This window comes from Mus musculus, chromosome 12, assembly GCF_000001635.26.
Source record: "Mus musculus strain C57BL/6J chromosome 12, GRCm38.p6 C57BL/6J".
NCBI lineage: Eukaryota > Metazoa > Chordata > Mammalia > Rodentia > Muridae > Mus > Mus musculus.
The window spans coordinates 27,046,685-27,063,715 of record NC_000078.6 but is presented as its reverse complement, the minus strand read 5'-3'; the positions used below and the strand labels follow the sequence as shown (position 1 = coordinate 27,063,715).

General features: G+C 43.4%; 1 long non-coding RNA gene across 17 annotated transcripts in view, besides 1 other annotated feature; it reads left to right on the top strand.

The window, feature by feature from the left end:
• The window catches only part of Gm30515, a 54,554-nt gene that overhangs the window by 19,831 nt on the left and 17,692 nt on the right, over window positions 1-17,031 (top strand). For 9 of the 17 annotated variants that reach the window (XR_001780580.2, XR_001780582.2, XR_001780588.2 and 6 more), the window contains one exon: window positions 97-16,762. This is a non-coding gene — a long non-coding RNA (predicted gene, 30515). The remainder of the gene's footprint in view (window positions 1-96; window positions 16,763-17,031) is intronic. The other 8 variants (XR_001780583.2, XR_872608.3, XR_872611.2 and 5 more) reach the window with 5 other exon arrangements.
• Window positions 617-3,642: an enhancer, noted in NCBI's record as "VISTA enhancer mm1609". NCBI's record gives its function as "enhancer in: midbrain (mesencephalon)[3/5]" and the evidence as "EXISTENCE:transgenic organism evidence [ECO:0001131][PMID:17130149]".

Here is a 17,031-nt window from a genome sequence, read left to right as displayed (position 1 = left end):
ACCAAATGCACATGGACGTATAGCAAGAAAGAGCCATATTTGCATGTCAGGATTTGTATTTGAATATTTGATTGTGCTTCCTTTCTTCCCCCACAGGCAGAAACCTAGGCCCAGGAATGTGTGATTTACCAAGGTCACTCAGCCCACAGGACCAGGGCTGGCCTCCTCTCCCCCAAGATCCATGCTTGGCTGAAATGCAGTTTTCCCTACGCCAGATAGGATGGTGCTGGAGGACAATCCTATGGCACATATGATAATAATTCACATTATTTCAAAGCATCATTTAAAAAAAAAACCCAGAAATATGACACACACACAAAATCAATCCCTGCTTTTCTTAAACCCAGATTTGGAGTAAATAAGGACACCCATAGTTCTTCAAAAATCACTCCATAGGGAAGAATAACCAAACACTGAAGGTAATTAGCATAGCTCCATTTCATATATACAAAAATCAAATAAAACTCAGCAATGAAAATATTCAGAAACAGAAGAAAAAGTCAATTTTTTTAAGATGCAACCCTATCTTGGAATCTTTTTATTGGCCAAAAGCCTTTGCAAGTGCTGCCTGTGGGTGCATGTTCCCGAGCCGGGGACTGTTCTGTGAGCTTCTAGACCACGCTGCAAGAATCCATGCAGTCCAGTGGCAGTGAAGCAGTTAAGTTCCCTCATCTCCTAGGCAACCAGCAATGGCAGTCCACATAAGAATCCTGGAGACATTGCCAATCTGCTGTTTAATAAAGTAAACTTTGATTGCTAGAGATATTTCTTCTTTTTATAAGTCATTTTTTCGTTACTATATTCAAATGTAATGCCAACCAGCATGCTCTATGTGCAGGGGTAGCCTCTACCCTGTAAAGAATGGCCCATTAGAAATGTTATTTTAAAAGATGCAGGGCACTGTGCATATTCACAACTGATTGGATTGCATAAGAAAATAACATCAAAGAAAGCTCCTAAGGTGTATTTGCTTAGTGAGAACAATTCAGAACATAACAGAGCTCAGTTTCCCAGTTTCTTCTTCAGCAACCTGAAAATATTAATTTCTGCAAGCTGCATGTCGTTTAATTTTAAGATGCTGAATATCCTGTGATGTATCCGTCTGCTTTTTAAAATTAAAATCTAGAGTCTCCATTTTGAAACAAAATTGTGTGTATGTCCCACTCAGACAAGCACAGAAAAGATTTATTCAAAGTTGCCCAAGCCTTCTCTCCCCTGTTTCAGAAGCTATGCTGCAGCTTGGGATATTGACAAGCCCTAATAGGAAACCTAGCAGGGGAGCTTAATGAGCCCTGCACTGAGTGTGAGGGAGGGCAGGAGGAAAGCCACGGCAAAGCTAAACCAAGCTCTGTGTCCACAGTGCCTAGCAGCCGGCATGGCAGCTGCCTGGCGTTCTCCTTCTGTCTCCTCTGCCCCTGTACACAGCTCTTTCCTCTGACCCAACTAGCTTGATAAAAAATTGTGCTGGGTTCTTCACAAACATAAAAGCAGCCGAACAAAACAGATAGTCTCTCCATTGATGAAGAGGAGGGGAGATTGGAAGGCTGGATAGGAGAGCCAGTGCTGCAGAGCCGCGCGTAACACCGAGTGGGGAGCAGTGGGGGAGGGGCAAAAGGAGAACCGCTTCGGTAAAAAAATGGCCCCTGCTCCTTGTCTGTGTACCTCCTTGATGTTGTCCTCCAGGAGAGTTTTGTTAAGTCAAATCTTCAATTCTAAGAACACCATCTATCTAATTTACACCCACAGCACACTGGGTATTTCTCATCTTTTTTTTTTTTTTTACAACATTTCTTAGATATCCCTTTGTTATCATTTTCCACTCCAGTGAAAAAATCAAAGGCTTGCCTCTCCCCCAGCCCCTAAGAGTCTTCCAGCATTTTGCCACCCTTAACTCTGCTTGCGATTAGAAAAGTCAACAGCACGATTCCTAGCTCTAATGAGTAGACAGCTCCAAGGAATTTGTAGCCTGCATTTTCTCTGCACACCAAGTATAGGGTCCAGTAGTAAATTCTGTGATGTTGCCTACATCCATGGTGGATAACCCCGTGCATCGCTTAATACGATTTATGCTTGTTGGCTCTCTCTATATGCCCTGCCATGGTGAATAAAGGAGAGGCCGAGTTCCCGTGGCAACCAGAGCCACTGCACTCCCAACTGCGGGCAAATTCTTCCTAAGCAGAAAGTAGGCAGGAGAAAGACTATGCTGGCTCCTGCATAAACATGCCAGGCTCTGATCTGGAAGAAGGAGGCACCCAGTCTCAGATTGAATTTAGATGCTCTGATTGCTTGGCCAGACCCTTCCATGTGCTCTTCCCATGGAAACATCTGCAGCTGGACGGGAGCCCAATCATAATTCTTTGCAGATCTCCCCAGCCCCGTTGCTAGTCGAATGTCACCCGGGCTTCATCAAGGACGAGACTCCATCAAGGACCCAGAGAAGAATTCTTTATGCATCTGCTCAAAATGAGGAGGTTATTTTGTTGTCTTCAAGATGGCTCTTGAGCTGCAGGCAGAGCCAAGGGCTGTGGCCTGAATGAGGAGAGTTGCTAGGAGATAAGCCCGGCTGCAGACAGCAGGCTGGAGTTATCTCTAATTGACAGCTCCTTACCCTAAGGGTCTAATTCTAACCTTGAGACCAGGACTATAATGAGAGGGCAGTTTTCCGTCACCCCTATTCCTGGCGCAGGCAGGGAGATTACTGGAGGACTGTTTTCTAGGGGTTTGTTATGTTTCTTTTATCGGGGAGGGGACCAGACTCGCGGGGGCCCTGTCTCAGCCCCAGTTTGCATCCCTGAGCCCTTGTCTGATTCATAACACCTGAATAAACTCTCTCCTGCAGTGAAGATGGGCTCGCTTTGAAATATCCAGGGTGTGCAAGGAAGAGAAGCCCTCTTGGACTTAAAATGATTTGAAACTGAAGCAGAACAGGTGGATTTCTTTAAAAAAGTGGGGATCGGGTCCGGGGAAGGCAAAGAAAAGAAAGCAAACACGGGACTCTATTTTCCATATTGCCCCTCCCTCCGGGCCCCTCTTGGCTTCCAGAGAAGTCTGCTCTGTGATTTCTGAGAGAGATTCTGTTTAGATGTCATGCCGGACAGTAAAACTACACACACAGACAGGGAAAGGATCTGCAGGTTGGGAAGAGCCCGGGTGTTCTGAATTTTTTTCTGCAAGTAGGTTGACTAGCTTTTGTGTTTTAGTTTTTTGTTTGTTTTTTTTTTTTCTGAATAATACCACACAGAAAATCCAATTTACGCACAGCCTGAATCCAGTAGGCCTAAGAGACCAAGGTTTCCTTGCGCCTGTGAAACTGTCAAAAAAGAGAAAGCATTTTCCTGGTGTGCTGGGGTATGGGGTCTGCCAGACGAGCTTGCTCCAGCATTCCCTTCCAATGCAGAGGCTGGGGACGTGTATTCCTCATAAGGGCTCATTGTAGCAAATGCCACCTAGCATTTCCTCCCCTGAGAAACGTGACATGTGGAGATTTTGAGTACTAAAGAAAGCACATTTTAAATGAGGAGTATATAATTTAATTAGTGCATTTAATAAAGGAAGAAGAGATGTTTCATTGAGGGGGTGTTTGAAGGTCACGTCTGGAACTTAACTGAGAAACACCTGCAGTACCAGCTCTCCCTCTAGAGGCGCTGCTCACCCTGAGCCCCGTTCCAGGGCACAAAGGCCAGGGCCCTCCATTTCATTTAAGTTTTAAACATGATTTGGAAATGGAAGGATGTAGCCTGTCCTCCATCAAAATTAAATATCAATAGTCAAATAGACTTTCTTTTTAGTATCCTTTTAGTTAATTTTTTTTAAATATAATTTTAAACTTGCTGAAGAGTTCTAGAAAAATACAAACCTCACCAGAGTACCCTCAGATCCAGGGGCATTTTCCACCAGTCTCTTTGAGTGTTTGTGGTCCTCCCTGTCGCCTTAAACACTTTGATAGTATCCTGAAGACAATATGAATCTTTATCTTTCCCCAAGTACAGAAGCATGCTTTCCTATCACTGGACTTTCCAATTCAGAAAGTTAATTATCAGTGCTAGTGACTGTCGCATGACAATCCATGATCAAAGCTTGTCAATTATTCCAGCCATATTTCCTCTCCCAATCACATGTTGTATCTATCTTTCCAGGAACGATTTCCACCCAAGAATGATCTAGAAAATTCACCATATACTACTCAAAGATGCTATGAAGCTTGGGTTATTTTTAGTATTAAATATTCAGAGACAGGAAATGCCCAGAAAGAGTCAGGGCAGTGCATCTGTGATGTGTTGCATAAAACTTAGTATTTTTCTAAAGAAAAATGAATGCTTGTTTTCATTTATCACTTAAAGGGAAAACAATAATGTCAATTTAAAATAAATATTTTGGAAAACAGGATTGGATAAACAATAAATCAGCAATGCCCTTTGTGGTCAAATGTTTGTAGAGGGTGTATCTCCATAAAGTGGGTAGGCGTGGGCTTTCTTGTTTCATTGTTCTGGGATCATCCCTAACAGTGCAGGGTGGGCAGAGAGAGGAGAGACACTGTTAAAGAGGCAGCAATAGAACCCAAGAATGAAGCAGTTATTTCTGGATAGAAAAGAAGCATAGAAAGCAACAACAACAACAACAACACAAATTAAGATTTTGAGTACTGAGTATGGTAGTACACTCTCATAATCTTAGCACTTGGGAGTCTAAGACAGAAGACTCACAAGTTTGAGGCCAGCCTGGATTGCATACTGTCACACTCTCTTTAAATATAGAAGCGAAACTTGCATTCTATTTGTTTACAATTTTTTTATCTTGGGTATTGGCTAATTGAAATAAGTCCCCTTGGAGTTGTAACTAGTTTCTGGCCCCTCCCCCAACCACATGGATGGGTGTAGGGCCCTGGAGCTTCTTGCTTCTCTGCTGTCCCATCAGCCAGGAAGGTCAGACTCCTCCATCTGTTCCTGGTCTCTGGGCACACACGTGTTCACATGTGTATACAGAGCACAGTTCATATCTATCTGAACAGATTCTAAACAACTAGACCCAACTCAGGCGGGCACTGAAGTTTGATATACGTTTGGACAGAGTTCTATGAAGAGTTGTTCTCCAATGTGCAACGAACACGCAATACTCTCTCCAGTGTGAGGCTGGATTTGCGCACACCTGCTCAGCATCCTCATGTGACCACAAGGTCAACATTCTCTCTCCTTGCCCTCTGGAAGGACAGTCTGTGAAACCTTTCATCTCATGCCTGTGTTTGTCAAGCCACACAATTTCCCTTGCATTAGAAACCACATCCATAATTTTCTTTAAAACAACAGTATCTGGACTAACCAGTTTTAAATTCCCCACTCCTTTGCATGACAATGAAATGAAAATTTCTTCATGCTTGTGAAGAATTTAAATTCCATTGGAAATTGAATTCTCACTTTGGTTTCAAAGTGACTGTATGTCCTAGCATTCTGGAGCCTGGTAGGTGATCAAGTCTATTCAGGAGGTAGTTGCCAGCCCCTGATGTCAGGGGGACAGACCCCCAGATTATCTCTAATCAGCTGCTCAGGGGCTGAAGGATTCAATCACACAGCATTTTTTAGGAGCAGTTGCTGACCTCTGACCCTTCCTGCAGAGGGCTTGACGGGATTAGGGGAACTTTGCTCAGTTCACCTCCAGTTACAATAAACCAACAAGAAAGAACATACTTTTTAATTATCCAAACATATTTGCATGCTCGACTGAGTCCCCAGATGGGATGGAGAGCCATACCAAGTTACAGATAACAGTTGTAATATTCTCTGTCTCTGTCTGTCTGTCTGTCTGTCTGTCTGCCTCTCTCTTCCCCTTGCCCTTCCCTCTCATTTCTCTCTCCCTTTCTTCCCTTCCCCTACCCCTTTCATAAGAGGGTCTGTAGGTGTGAGCCAGGTTGCCTGTACTTTATTCATCTTAGTTGTCTGTAGCTTGACTCTCACTTCTCCTCTGTTTCTCCATTCTCACACAGCTGGCAGATTCTATTTTAATATTCTAACAGGTTTTACATGGTGCCAAAAACATTCAGTTCTGTTCTGTTCTCCTACGACAAGGCAATGCATCTCCAGCTTACAGTTATCAAAGATCTGCAACATTAGACTACAGAGATACACAGGCATGGTAGGCAATCGGATTGTCACATGCATCTGTCCCTGGGAGGGTCCTTCCACAGAACTAGTTGATGAAACAAATCTCCATCAACAGGAAGGCTTGCTAAGGTATGTCAGGTTGACAGTAGATAGACCTAGCCCACATAAGGGTCAATGACATCTTGTGTCTGCATGTGTTCAATTTTTCAACTTGAGATATCCTCCCCCTTCTCCCTCCATCTGTTGGCATTAGGATCTCCCAAACCTATGACATCACATAGGTGACAGCACTACCTGCAACCTGCAGACTTGTTGCCAAGGCAATAGGTACCATATTCCTAACATTCACTTGGTTCACCTCTCACCTTTATCTGCGTTACATCATTCTCCATATAAATAAGGAGAACACCCTTCTCTCTCTCTCTCTCTCTCTCTCTCTCTCTCTCTCTGTCTTTCTCTCTCTCTCTGTCTTTCTCTCTGTCTCTCTTTCTCTCTCTGTCTCTCTCTCTCTGTCTCTCTCTATCCCCCTTTTCTCTTTCTGCAACTATCTCCTCTCTCTTTCCCCAATAAAACCTCTTCCACATGGAACTGCCTTGGCCTAGTGTGCTGTTGAGTCGTGACCCGCCATTCTAACACATGGTGATCTAGCATGCAGTCAGATCTCTCCCTGGTCCTCCTAGTAGAGGCAAGACAAACAGACTGACTTCTCCTAGGATTTTCTTGTCATTGGTGACAAAGATGAGCAGAGTACCATAGGGTACAGTGTGGTGACATGATTTATCATATCTATTTGTGCCTACCTTGTTTCATTTTATTGTACTTTTATCATTAGAAAAGTCAGACAGAGGAGATGATGGCTCAATTTTTTTCTGAGTTCAGCAGGACGCTGCATAGATGGTGTTCTTTGGTTGCTTTTTGTCTTTTTCTGTTTTCTGTATTTTTTTTAAGTTAGTTTCTCTCCCCTCCTAATGGTGCCCTGCTAACATTGTTTGGTGTTAGCATTTGGTTCCTGATGAAAGGCAAATGTACTGCTAAGTCCATTAGCACCTTTGCTCAAAATAAATAGCACTCTTTAAGCCAGAAAGTGACTTATCTGGAATTTTCTTTTTGGTGGCAGAATGGACAGATATTGTGCAGGTGGATCTGAGGTCAAGGAGTTTCCATTCCAAGCTCAAAGTAGGTTCTTGGCCTGGTACCATGCAGGTCATGCACTAAGCATCTTGGGTAATCAGGTAGGAAGCATTTCCTGTTTTTCCAGGTATTTAAAGCATGCAGCCTCCTTGCTGAGAAGACACCTAGCTATGTGCTGTGGATTGCACACTCTGCTCTACATGCAAACTATTACAGTTGAGAGAAACTAACTCTTCCTGTGGAGTTAGGGCAGCCTTAGAGGAGACTTCACAGTTGTGCTACTCCATGAAAAGTGAATAGACTCCAGGCAGAGAGAATAACTTGAGCCTGAAGGATGGCAGGGCCTTTTGGAATGGGTCTTAGAATGAGGGCAAACCCCTGTGGAGAGGGATGAGGCTACAGAAGACTGCAGAAGGAAGACGTGGGGTGTCCGCTGTAGAAAATGAATAAGTACCTGTTTGATTTATGCCTCCTCCATCTAGCTATTGATGATCTGTGAGCAGTCAAAATGTTCGCTGATGCAAAGCACATTAAACCAACAAACAAGTAGAAGAGAAGCCCATGGGCACCGTATAAGGAGAAGCTGTGACTGTCCTAGGGCTGTCCCTGGGTGGTAGTGACAGGATACTGCCTTTGACTGGCTTAGGTGTTTGAAGGATAATTTCGAAGGTGTTACCTGCTACTCTCAGGCAAAGGAAGTTAAGAGCAAAGTTCCGATCTTTAGTGATACAATTAGGTGGGGACATGTGACTCCCTGTAGCATGCAGAAGGAATGATGCATTTGTGTAGTCTGTATTCCTGCCCGTTCAACAACAAATCTCTTTCATCATCCCAGGGAGAAAGGAGGCAAAGTCAGATTGTGTATGACTCTATAAATAGTTGGCCTGCTGGTGAAATCAGATCAAGGTCTCTCGACTGTATAATAGAATTACCACTGATTCTCTAGTTCTGCTACCTAGGCAGTATTTATGACAAAGAACTCTTTATGTGTTGTATGGTCACATTTCAGAGTGAGGCTTTACTGATAAAGGGGTGCTTTCTCTGAACGTTACCTTTGAAAAGCTCAGGTGTGTGTGTGTGTGTATGTGTGTGTGTGTGTGTGTATGTGTGTATGTGGTATATATGTATGTGTATGTGTGTAAAGACAGAGACAGACAAATGGAGAGATACTAAAGCAACAGATCGAAGAGGGTTGGACACCCCTGTCTTGTTAAATAATTTGTAGCAATTCTATGTTCTGCAAACTTTTTTTAAAGCTTAAAATAAAGTCACACACTGATATGTGACTGTCCTGAGGGGCACTTGGAAACCTCAGCAGCCTTTGTTCTATATGTACTGGAAGCCAGAACAACTCCGGGTCTACCTGGTAAAAGGGTGCTGCAGCTATAGCGTGAGGTGGGTCCTCTGACCAGGAAGGCAGAGGAACAGCCCTTTCTGGAGTGGCTCCATTAAGGAGCCAGTGCTTTCCATATAATAAGAGCCACACCATTCACCTTACTGCCTTTATGTAAGGCAGTTGCATTTTCTTTGGCTGGGTTTCTATCCAGAGGTTGCCCCTGCATCTTCCTGCTGCCAGCACACCACTAATGCCAGAGCCAGTGTGCTCCTCCGTGGTCATGAGTGCCATGTGCCCTGCAGCCCTCTTAGGAGTTCTGATGACTGTGAAGGATGTAAGATACAAGCCCTAGTCATGGTCTCAGGAGCCCTTCTCCAGACCTCCCTCCTTTCCTGGAATATGTAGTGTGCCAACACCAGTAGATCTGTTCAACCTTCAAGAGCTAGACTGGTGATGAATATTTCTTTGTCTAGCAAGCATCATGTGTAAGACAGCAAGAGTCTGCAGCAGCTTGAAGCTCCATCTGGCTAATGGAGAACACACTCTTGGGGTACGTATTGGTTCCTAACTCTCGTCTTCCCTGGACCGACAGCTGGGGTGAGATGCTTTGCTCAGCCTGCTGAGCCACCAGCAATCTGGAAGATTTCTCTCTGACCTGAGAAGGCTGGATTTCCTACTGAGAGTCTGCAAAGTGACCCATTGTGATGGAGCCACATCCACCAGCAACGAATGACTGTCCACTCATGGCTGAGTCAAAGGTCTGCTGGTAAACCCTTTCCTTTTAAGAAACCCCCATTATCAGGAGGACACTCTATGAGGATTGGACTTGTGACTCCAGGAGCAGTTTCCCCTCGGGTTCACTTAAGGTAGAATGGGAAGCACTTAGCTAATTGCTGGAAGATTCCTTCTCTATTAAACTAAGAAAGAGCATGAGGTAGCTGACTCAGCTCTGCTTAATGGCTTTGGCTTGGTCACTTTGTAACTCTTCTGAGTTAGGAACTTCAGCTATGGCTGGAGAATCAGCTCAGATGGTAAAGGGCTGGTCTTACAAACATGAAGATCTGAGTTCAGTGCCCAGAACTCCCAGTAAATGCTCCAAGTGGGCACTTGCAACCTCAGCTCCAAGGAGATGGAGACAGGCCAGCTGCTGTCTGGGTCTCACTGGCCAGTCAGCCTAAACTTGATGAATTCTAGGACACAGAGAGACTCTGTCTCAGGGGGTGATAAAAAACGAGGGCAACAAACTTAAACTCTGAGATATATATATCACTCAAAGTTGTCTTTTATCTGCTACACATGTGAATCTACAGATGAACAGGAACACCCTCCCCCCAGCACACTCCCCTACATGCATGAATCTATACATACACACATGGCAGCAAGCACACACCACACACTACACACACACACACACAGACACACACACTAAAATATAATAGACCCCCAATTTTCTCTGTATAATCCAACCTAAACTCCTAAACTTCTCAGTCTTAAGAATTTAGACATGAGCTTTCCTGAGGACCTGCACACTCTATAGTTTATCTCTTTGCTAATTTTTATTTCTACATTTTTTTTCCACTGGGCCTCCCCGAGTCTGAGTCCATGGTCCCAACATTCATGTAAATGGGTTTTTAGTTCATGAAAGGAACTTTGCACAGAAATTGAGGATATGTCCACATTCAAACCCAAATACCAGTTCTTGGTAGGGGAATCATGAGAGAATATGTATTTAAACCACATATACCCTGAACTTTTTTTTCTTACACAAAAAGGTTACTAGTTTTGTAAGATATTTTTAGGAATAAAGTAAGTATTCAGTTAGCATGTACATACAAATCTTCTGGTACAACACCTGGCCCCCAAACAGCACAAAACCAGAGAAGTTCATGCTTTTCCCACCATGACAGGTCTTGAGGACACCTGCCTACCTATACAAGAAATGACTCCCTTATCTAACCACCCAGGGCACAAGCCTGAAGTGTGAGGCTCAGCAGCCATCTCTAGAGTACACGACATTTCCTCAGGTCTCCCATGCACATATGCCCAGTGGGATGTCTGGACAGAATATTTGTTCTCACATCTTTTTAACACATACATTATTAGATGACTACAGCTCTCCCTATCAGAGTCTAAAGCAGGAACTTCATAAGGCTGTGAGCTAAATAACTGGTGTTCCTAGTACAAAAGGGCACAGGCCTTTCAATTTCTGATAAATATGTAAACACAGCAATTTTAGTCATTAGTAGAGTGTGCTGGCTAGTCTTATGTGAACTTGACACGCAGAGTAATCTGGAAGGAGTGAAACTTAATTGAGAAAAATGCCTACACATGATTCAGCTGTAAGGTATTTTCTTAGTTATTAATGAGAGAGGGACCAGCCCATTATGGATGGGGCCACCCCTGGGCTGGTGGTCCTGGCTTCTATAAGAAGGCAGACTGAGCAGACAATAGGGAGCATGGGGAGCAAGCCAATAAGCAGCACCCCTCCATGGCTCTGCATCAGCTCCTGCCTCCCGATTCCTGCCCTGTGTGAGTTCCTGTCCTGACTTCCTTTGGTGATGAACAGTGATTTGGAAGCATTAAGCCAAATAAGCACTTTCCTCCCCACTTGCTTTTTGGTCATGGTGTTTCCTTGCATCACTAGAAACCCTTACTATGACATAGTGCTTTACATAGAGCTAGCTTTCAGTAACATTTCTGATATAGTGGTAAGAAGAAATGGACAATATCCATAGTCCACTGATCTCCCACTTCTTCTAGTTCCCAATTATGGTTGATAACAACATGCTCAGACTCTGGAACTGAAAGAGTGTCCTAGCTTTTACACGTTACTCCATCCAGGGATGGTCTGTATCCCTGAGCATGTGTTTTTGGTTCTAAAAGTCATTTTTATTTTTGTGGATGTTTGAGTTAGATAGGGTGGTCTTTTGAAATACATATAGAAATCACTAGGACAAGCAAGCACTAGAGATGCCTGTACTATTACTTGGTCTCCTGTTGTACCCATGAGTCACAGGAATGCACAGTATTTGATGATTTGTCAATAGCTACAGTTCATATGCTAGAAGCTATCAGTCTAGGCTTGGCCATTTGACCCAGCGGCAACAAGACACCATCTTCCCATCTTCTTCTAATCCTAGCTTTGTAGCTGACATTCTCTCTATTTTAATGTATGTAATGATGGATGTTGATATCCCATATGCATCTCAATCTAGTCTTTGCAATCTGTGTGTGGTTCATTGCACTTAATAAAGAGACCCTCTATGCTGATGCATGTTCTTGCAGATGGCAACTTTCCTGCCTTCTTTAAGGGTGACTAATACTTAACTGCATGTCTTCACTCCATGACCTTGCCACTCCTTCTTGTATGAGAGTTGTTTTCATATATTGGCCATTATGAACAGTTTTCAACCTTGTGAATAATGGTGAAATAATACTTTGTATTTATGGAAGCCCATATTTCTCTATAATTTTTCCTCCAAACACTTTTCCTAAATACTATTTCCCTGAAGCCACATTCTTCTACCCAACTGAACCTGGACAAAAATTTAATACTTGCCAACATCTTCCTAATTGTTTCCAACTCTAAAATTCTATTATGGGAATGGCTATTCACAGCAATACATTACAGTTTAACACATATTAAGCCCTTACTCCATGTGGTCCTTGTACTTAGTGCTCATGGTGTTCAGCTTGCATCTGGATGTGACTGTTGTGGAAAACACACCCAGCAGATGGTAACATATTGAGGAACTGGGTAGGGCTCAGATCAAAGAGGACTCATGCTATTGGTCTTTTGTGCCTGTTTCTCAAGAGTTCTAAAAATGTGAGTTAGCCTGAGTATTTTAATAAATGTAAATCATGCATTGTGAACATATACTTAAAAGACATGTAATTTTCTTCTTTTATAGCAAAAGGCTACAAAAAATACGAACCACGGTACTCCCGTCCATGCATGACTTGATGGTTTTCCCTAAGATGTGCTATCCTTCTGTCTCTGCCCTTTTCTCTCCTCTCTTCCCCTTCAAATGACGAAGACTCATTCAGTTTGCCTCCAAGCTTTCTCATTTCAACTGTCCTATTTATACCCCTGAGCCAATTGGAATGGAAGAAAGGGTGGAGGTTATTTTTTTCCACCTGTTCCAGGAACATGTGTTCGAAGAATGAATTTTTCCCCTCATTAAATCACCATGGCAATTTTCCAGGAATTCTTATTTTAATATCAACTAAGGAAGTGCATGGTTTCTATCTGAAGGTAATGAATTCAATAAGGTTTTCAAATACTTTTAATTTTATTATTTAAAATTGCCTATATTGGAAATTTAGTTTGCACAGAACTGTGAAACATGAATCAGTCTAGAATGTTTCATCTCTACATGTAGCTCACCAATATATGCACACTTTATATGCTGGAATCTCACAGAGTAGGCCTATCTTCCCAGGGCTTACTCCAACGGAGCACAATGAAGGGGTCTAGAGAAAGGAATCCCTTCCAGGTAAGCTCAGGAAATATGGGTATATGAGTGAGAGCTGAGACTAGAGAAAGAGCAAGTCAACGGACCCCAGTGGACATGAGGCCTTGGGGAAGCATAGTGGCTATCCAGAGTTGTCTTGACCTCCACTGCCTCCTCTCCTTACTCCGGGAAGCATTAGCTCTGTGTGTGTGGTCTGTAGCCCAGGCCGCTCCAGGGGAGCTGAGACCCTCTGGCTGAGGACATGGGCAACATCGTCTTCCAAGTGTGAGGAAGACTCTTGGCAAAGATACAAAAATGTCCCAGAGCCCACAGTATAATGTTGCATAGTGGTGGGCCCCCAAGCCTTCCAGTACAGTGTGGGAAAGTCATGTCATCCTAGGAGAGTGGGCATATTGGTCTAGATTTATGGAATGGATCTCAGAAGGACTATGGTGTAAGCCATGTGGCAAATGGTGATGTGTGCAGTAGGGGTGTCTTGCGTGACATCCGACGAACAAACCAAGCAGCAGCTCGTCTAGAAGGTTCCTGCCTCTTCTGAGTCTTCCTCCAGTTCAGAGGGCCACAGTAGGTGGCAAAGGAGATTTTCATACATCTTCCCAATGGTTATTCCTGTTAGAGGAATAGCAGAGTGTTATAGAGGACAGATTGTTGGGCTCTGCATCCTAAACCCATGGGGACACAGGTACACACAGGCAGAAAATATGAAATCAATTAATTACAGAAACCAGCAGAGGGGAAAAAAACAGAACAAAACAAAACATAACAAAACACCAAGCAGAAACAATGGGTCAAGACAACGTCCTGGTGCTGTGCTGAGACATCCTGTTACTCCTCGGGCAGCTGCCGAATCATCACAGAGCTTCATTCCATTGACTACAATACCAATGTCCTTAGAGAGCCAACAGACTACCATAGCAGATAATGATTACTTTTATAGTAATTGATTTATCTTCATTAACTTATTTTTGACCTAAGAAATTCACTTACAGTTGCAGTATCCCAAACAGATACACAGTACTGCAATTTGGGGTATATATAGAAAAAATTCTACAAAGAACAATATGGAAACTGTGAAGAGACAGAGCAAGGAAGGAGTTGTAGTGTCTGTATCTGACCAGGTGTTCAAGGCTTACTTGGGCTCAGTATTCTACTGTTGCATTCAGATGGCTCCTGAGGCCAACCCTGCTGTACCCCAAATGTTATGAGGGTTGATGTTAAGGTGGGGTTGGTGGGAAACGGCAGGACCCTGCTGGACTCATAGCTAAGACCGTTAGGTTGTGGTAGGAGCCCATTTGTGTGTACCACTATTGATTCTGAAGGGAGGAAAGGGGTCCTTGGGAGAAGGCAGCACATTAAAAGTGGTATCTGAAGAGGTTCTCTGTTAAAGAGGAGCTGAGATGGCTGCTTCTCAAGGTAAGGGCCTATGTGTTTTGCTCAGAGCAGCTTCTTTTTTGTTGCCTGTCTCCTGGTATCCTCTGCTCAGTCTTCCATGAGTGAGACAGCAAGTGGTTGGTAGCATTAGCCAGCAGAGTCCGAGTACAGCTTCCTACAGAAAGTCTCTGGGTTCTTTTGCACATGGGTGGATGGAGAAGGCTTTTGAAAGGAGGTCATCACAATCAACCCATAGTAAAGACACAAGCTCCTCCCCCATTTTTAGTTTTACCTGATTCCATTTCCACAGGGAACATCTTCAGAGATGACAGAAAGGAAATCAAATGGCTTAGCTGAAGTCAGGGTCTCCTTTTGTCCACTGAATTATAAGTGTCCATGTTAGAGTGCCTCACGTCACTTACTTCCCAACATCCCTCCACAGTCATTCAGCCCAAGACAGGCTGAGGGCAATTACTGAAGAGGTTGGTGAAAGTTGAGACATTTGGTATGGTGTTATTGGGGAATAGTAAGAGTATAATGGCCTTAGTGATGCAAACAGTTTTATGACAATCCACTTAAACAGGGTATGCTCAAAGAAGGCCTTGAAGTATATGCATTTGTTAGGTTTGTCGTTTCCAATGCTGTAGCAGAAAATGTCTGAAAGCAACTTAGGGAACAAGGAGAGAGGGGCTTGCTCTGACTCACGGTTTGAGGATGTAGTTCATTGTGGAGGGGGAGGGGAGGGGCAGGAGAGGCATGTGAAAAAGCTGATCATGTTGCATTCATATTCCAGAGAAAGGGGCATGCTGGCACCCCAGCCCACAGGATGGTGTCTATGTGAACTGAGTTTTTCAATCAGTGCTGACTCAGCCTTGACATTTCTTCAGAGGCCGAGATGTTTGTCAAGGAGGAGATAGCATATCCCATGAGGTTGCTGATCAATATTAGCTACCACGTGGGTATTTAGAAATTCACACAAAAGGAAATCTTCTTTTTTAAAAAATTAGGTCAAATCTTCAAGGACTTCCAGAAAGATTTCCAATGTGACTACTTTTGGACTGTATAGCAAAACAAACAAACAGACAGACAGACACACAGACAGACAGACAGACAGACAGACAGACAAACAGACAGACAGAATCCCCAAGAACCTCATAGATCCAGAATCCCCCAACCCAGTGTTGTATCAGACACTTACATATGGCACAGCTGCGACTGAGAAGAAGTGCACATATTCCTGAGCTCTGTGAGTCTGAGGACCTTCCTATCTAAGGTTTTCCCAGGAGACTGATAAAAGTAGGCACATGCGTGTCTGTCTGAACGTATGCCCTGTTAATATTTGATATATTCTAGAGATACAAACAAGTGGTTAAGATATTCCAGAGCTTTCTGTTGGACTTGTCGTTTTGAATGTGGTTTGAGGTGGTCTCAGGAAGTATATTAAATGGAGTCTTTGCATGCATACATCCTCTGTAAGCACATGACTTCTCTGTCTGCTCTTGAGTTTAGAGACATAATTCAGCAGATCTTTGCTGCTTCCTTCCAAGAAATCTAATCAAACCGGTAGTGGGAAGAACCAATATGGTTAGGGTCTGCTAAGGAAGAAAATATATTCAGAATTTTGCCTCCAGGATCAAATAAATAGATTTTCTTATTGTTGCTGCAATCTGATCTCCAACGTATAAAATGAGGATAAAATAATAAAAATAAAAGACATAAAGTACAAAACAGCAGAGTAAAAACATGAAACAGTCCAGAGGAGTGGGGGCGGGGGAGTATTTCTTGGTGACATTTCCTCAGATAATAATGGAAAAAAAAAAGAGGTCTAATGTTTACCCAGCTCAGCTTCCTGCCAGCTTCCCTAGGGAATGAAATCTCTCTCCCCCCCACGGGTGGTACTTACTTTGCTGCATATGTATCGACATGAGATTGCCTACAGAGGGATCACAGCTTGGGGCAAGCTTTGTGGAGGATGAAGGTGAGCAAATACTTCTCTGTGCTAAACTGTATTTCCTTCCAGTGAAGTTCCCATTCCAAAATGTATCCCGACTAGCTGGGCCAGTCAAGCACAAACAAAACCCCGAATAAAACAAAGCCTTCAACGTTAATTTCGACTTGCCATTCCTCACTGGGTAACCTTCACTCAGCTCTCTCCTCATCGAAGGGTTTTGTGTGAAAACAAGATGACCGCCTCTGTGCCTATTTACTCCCAACAGGCATCGAGATGGGAGCTTGCACCAAAAGGAGATGGGAAGATTCTGAGAACTGAGATTCATTAAATGTTTCTCTCCACTCCAGGAAGGAATTACATGCAAACGTCTTTTATGTTTCAGGGAAACTAAAAGCAGAGAAAGGTAACGGTTTCAAGGTGTACCCCCAAAGATTATGTGTTGTTATCACGCCCCACTGTCAAATGTTCAAGGTATTTAGAGAGGGACCACTGGGAGGAAATGGGGTTTAGATGGGGTCCTACAGGTAGTGAACATGACAGCATCTGTGGCTTTTAAGAAGAGCAGTGGGGTTGGACATGTGACTCAGTTGATAGAGTATTCACCTTCCTTGTAGGAAACCCCAAGTTTGAGCTCCAGTAAACCCATAATTCCAGAACCCAGGAAGTTAGAGC